The 4,656-nt window shown below is 56.8% G+C and overlaps 1 long non-coding RNA gene across 1 annotated transcript; it reads right to left on the reverse strand.

Annotated features, from left to right (window-relative positions):
• Positions 1 to 380: 380 nt before the first annotated feature.
• LOC137853768 (uncharacterized) lies at positions 381 to 3,840 on the reverse strand. The gene is made up of 3 exons (XR_011094697.1): positions 2,719 to 3,840; positions 2,482 to 2,566; positions 381 to 2,103 (listed from the first exon to the last, which is right to left on the reverse strand). It is a non-coding gene; the product is annotated as an uncharacterized lncRNA (long non-coding RNA).
• Positions 3,841 to 4,656: the final 816 nt, after the last annotated feature.

Raw genomic sequence — 4,656 nt, forward strand, 5'->3', positions numbered from 1 at the left:
CCCCGGCCTGCTGGCCGCTGTGGACCTCATCCCCACCGCCTCTGCCAAGCCCGGCCGTAGGAATGATGTCAGTGAGCCGCTCTACGGGGTTCTGGAGAGCAGTGAAATGCACCCAGTGAAGTCAATGATGACATTTCCAGTCCTGGGGGGGGGGAGGGTACACGACCACGGATTGCCCCCACCTCCAGTTCTGTCGGACGTGGATCTGGCAGCCGGACCCTTGCAGTCATGACTTTGGGCTCCTCGAGTACAAGTCATTATATCTGGGACCGGAGCCAAGGAAGGCTGAAGGAGACTTCAGCCGGTGTGAATCCCAGCTGCACGTCTGCTTAGCAACATTGGTTTTCGTAAATACAATATCCACAGCTCTGCACTCTCTCGTTTTTTATTTTTATTTTTACTTTTTTCTTTTTTCAAGCAGAGCCCCATGTAGGAGCTGGGGCCACCCCTAGGACCACTGACACTCTGTGGCCAAGACATTTATGGAAATGCTGAAGGTTTCAGCCACTGGGCTCTACCCACTGCCTCCCAGGTGCTTCTCCTCAGAACCAGGCTGAGGGAGCTGCAGTCGCCATGGGCGCTGTGGTAGGGCAGGCCAGGAGCATCTCCTCAGCTTCCAAGCAGTCACACAGTGCCTGATGCCCTCCGACTGTGTCTGCTGGGGAGCTGGGCTGCAATATCTTGCTGCCAAATGGTGAAAACCTGAGAGCAGACAAAGCTCTGAGGGAAAAAATCAACCAAACAAAACTCAACAATGACAACAACAAACACTGAACCACACACATTGGAGGCAATTGTACTGTAGATTCAATTTTGGTCAAAGGCATCCTTCTGAGATGAACCTGGCCTCAGACCCACTTGGCTTTTAGCTGGGCATGATCCTGTGTCCTTGCTTTTAGGACAAAATGTGAATGAGGCCCGTCCTGCTTTCTGCTTTGTCCCTAGGCACCTCCACAGTCCCCGCTGGGTTCAGTGGGTGGGACAAGAGCTCTTCCAGAGTGATGCCAAAGGACAGGAGCAGGACTCCAGGGCTCCCCTCCCAGCTCTGCGAGAGGAATTGACCTAATGGATTAAGCAGGCCCTGGGACTGCTGAAATCTTGTCCTAGCAGGGGAAGGGGTGAGGCTGGGTGGCCAGAAGAGGGGTTGAGAAGAGAGGGCTGTAGCCCTGTCCATAACAGAGAGTCCTTTCCTGATTGTGGTGGCAGAAGACATGGGTCAAGGCTTATCGGTCTTCTGGACAAACCACCCAGAAGCTTTGTTTGACTTTGATTCTGATCTGAGTTCACTCAGCTTTTGTCTGAGGCCAAATCTGAACCCACTCCTTTCCCTTTGAAATGGTTTTCCGCTTTTGGCATAAATGGGAAAAAAAAAATGACTTCATTACATCCCTGAGTAAACAGATCCCACTCCATCCTCAGAAAAGGAAAGCTGAGGATTCATTTTCCTCAGGACCCACGGCGGATGAATCAGAGAGCTGGACTTCCCGTGCCTTTGAGGAGAGGAGAAAGTGAGCTGAATTAGGAGGGCAGACGTGAGGGAGCGGAGTCAGGAGCTGGAGCCCCCACGTTCCGGGAAGGCGGCGTGTGCTCGACGTGAGGAGGAGGAGGAGGGACGTGAGACCTCCAGCCCCGTGCTTCCAGAGAGCTCAGCTGTTGAGTCAGCTGAGCCGGGGGCTTTGCGAAGCACCGAGGGGGCAAGGGTGAGCACGGAGCCCGAGAGCGTGCGTGTGTGAGGGAGACATTTCCCCTCTGGCCGGGGGCCAAAGGAGCGGCTGTGTTACGGCGGCCCGCGGGGACACACTTGCCGGCACGCACGCCGGCTTGCACACGCACACCCTGGCTCACCACCACGTCCCACGGAGGCTGCTCCCAGAGGCCAGCCCCGGTTCGTGACGGTCCCGCTAATGGCCAACATCTGGCGAGAGAGCCGGGGTGGAAAGACAGCTGGGGCCAGCGAGCTCTCTCCTTGGCTATGAGCGAAGGGGAGGGCTGCAGGAGACTCCTCTTCTCGAAAAGCAGCCTGCAAACGCTCGCTCCTGGTTCCTCTGCAGAGAGCAGAGGTTGAGCTGCCGTCTGCGTCTATGTTTGTGTCACAACCAGCTGCTGAAAGGCAAGGCAACAGCGTGAAACCCTCACACCAGAGGTCCCTAATGATAACCGTAATAACCAAGCAAGTTTTGCCAGCCCAGCCTGGCTTTGCCAAGAGGCCTGAGCGTTGATATGGAAGCACGGATATCCTCAACATGCTGCTAGGGAGGATTCCTTAGGGGATTTTTTTTTTAAAATGGATGTGGGCTGTTTACAGGTTTGGGCCCTGCACCCTGTCTCGCCCCTGGAGGTTATCTGCGGAGGGCGAGATGCTCACACCTCATGAGGCTGGAGGATCCCAGTCCTCCGTGCCGGAGCTCTGGGAGGCAGGAAACCTCCCCCGTGTCTCAGCCTGGGCTGCGGCTGTGCCGAGACAGCTCTTAGCAAATATACCAAAGGCCTTCTGAGCATCGGAGCAGTGATGTTATCCAGCTCTGCTGTTATCGTAGCCTCCCTCTCGGGAGTACAGGTCGGAGTGCTGTCAGAGAGGGAGAGAGAGATAGAGACGGGGGTATGGAAAGGTAAAGGAAAGAGACAAGGTCTTGTACAACGAAAGCAGACATTTTTGTGGATGTTTCTGCAGTGCTGGGCCTTGGGAACAGCACCCTTCCCACTCTCCCATCACCTCACCATCATTCTCCCTCTCTCTAAGGCACATGTTGAGCATCAGAGTCCCTCTCCCCAGCGCTGCCTTCGAACCAGAGCTCTCCTCCACCTGGGGTCAGTGAAGCCGGGCTCTGCCCTGGGTCTCTGGCTTCCAGGTTTGCGTGTGGGACCGCAGAGGAAGGCTGAGGTCAGGTTGTGGCCAGGCAGCTGATTCCTCCCCCAGACATGCGTATGCGCGGAGCACCGCCACCGGCCACCGGCCACACGTCCCGCTCGCTCACCACTGACTCACAAGAGACTGGAAAAATACAATCCCCCTCTGATGATGTGATGGAGATGTAAATTCTCCCCAGTAGCACTTGAGTAGCGTGTGTGAGCAGCCAATTGGGGTATTCGGCGGTGACGTTGCTGCGTTGCTGGCTGGGATGTTTACGGTATGACTACGGTGAGCCGAGCAGGCGGTGACTCGGGCAGCAGGCCTTCATGACATCTTTGAGGTCGTTTTGGGATGATAATCATCAGTTCTGAGGACACTGATGATTAGCTCAGCCTCCCTCCCCCTCCCTTCAAGCCCATCAGACAAGCGTTGGGCAATCGAAGGCCTGGAGCCCAGGTACTGAGGAAAGAGGGGAAATCTTGCTGCACAGTGAGACATTTCTTCTAAGAGGGAAGGAATTCATCTCATCCTGCTGGATTCTGGGGGGGAATGAGCTCTCATCGGAGGTCAGTCTGTCTGGGGCAGCGGTGAGCTGGTGGTGACTGGGGAACAGGCAAGGCCTCGCCACCATCTCCCTCCTCAGCAGACAGTCCCGTGGAGGCTGCAGGGTGTTGCTGGGATGTAATTCTGTGGCTGAGGCTGCCACACTGCTGTCTTCTCTCCCTGACCAGCACAGGTCCCCGTATGCTGAATGTTTGGGAGCTGTGGGAGCTCCAGGAAGATCAAGGGAAGCTTCGAAGCACCTGGGTCCAAAACTGTGGCACCCAAGCTCAAAAAAACTATGTGAGAGCACAGCACGAGACATATCCCAGGTCAGCTCCTGCCTCTCCTGCTTTGCTGAGCTGTGGATTTCTGAGGGTGTTGTGGCTGTGTAAGCCACCAGGGAGAACAAAATCACTAGTGGGACCCAAACTGCTGATGGTGGGGCCCTGGGATTGACCTGAAGGGTGCATTTTGGCATTAGGGGATCTGGGTCCACCCTGAGCATCCAGACCCAGGCAGTGACAAGTGAGGGAAGATGACCCCGGGTGAAGAGAGAGGAAAAAGAAAAGGTGGAAGGAGGTGAGGATGGCTCAGCCTGGGGTTGGGGTGAACCGATGGCAGCGTTTCTCTTATCACTTAGCAAAAGGACCTGCTGAAACAGCTGTGTGCCACCACGACCCCTCAGACTTGGGCCAGAGGATGTGCCGGGAGCGTTTGTAGCCTGAAGGCTTTGGCGTCAACGCTTGCCTGCATGGTGGATGGGCGCCCAGGTGCGTGACGGAGTGGGGCTGGACCTGCTGAGCGTAGCGGAGGGTTTAACGCCCTCTCCACTGCTTATCAGCTTGCTGCAGGCTCAAGCCGGCGTGTCGTCTCGGGGAGCCTCGCTGAGAGCACTCCTGTGGGCAGGAGCTTGAGTTTAACCCCCCCTGGGTGGCAAGAGCGTGCCAGGGAGCTGAAACCATGTGCCTGCCGAGCCAGCCCTGTTCCCAACCCCAAAACTGGCTGCAGCTTTCTGCAGGGGTCTGTGTCTGTGCAGGGGGGGCTGGGACGGTGCTGCTCAGGCAGGGGCTTCCCCCTCGTCCTCTGCGTCACACTGGTGCTGCTCGCCCTGCGGTGTCTCATCTGCAGCATCCAGTGAGTGTGGCAGAGGCCTGGGATGCAGGTGAGATGTGGGGACAGCAGGGAGCTGCCTGAATTTGGCTCCCTGGGTGTGTGTGAGGAGGGTGCCCCCTCCCCCCCGGCATCCCCTTCCACTGAACTGA

This window comes from Anas acuta, chromosome 3 (assembly GCF_963932015.1).
Source record: "Anas acuta chromosome 3, bAnaAcu1.1, whole genome shotgun sequence".
Lineage (NCBI taxonomy): Eukaryota > Metazoa > Chordata > Aves > Anseriformes > Anatidae > Anas > Anas acuta.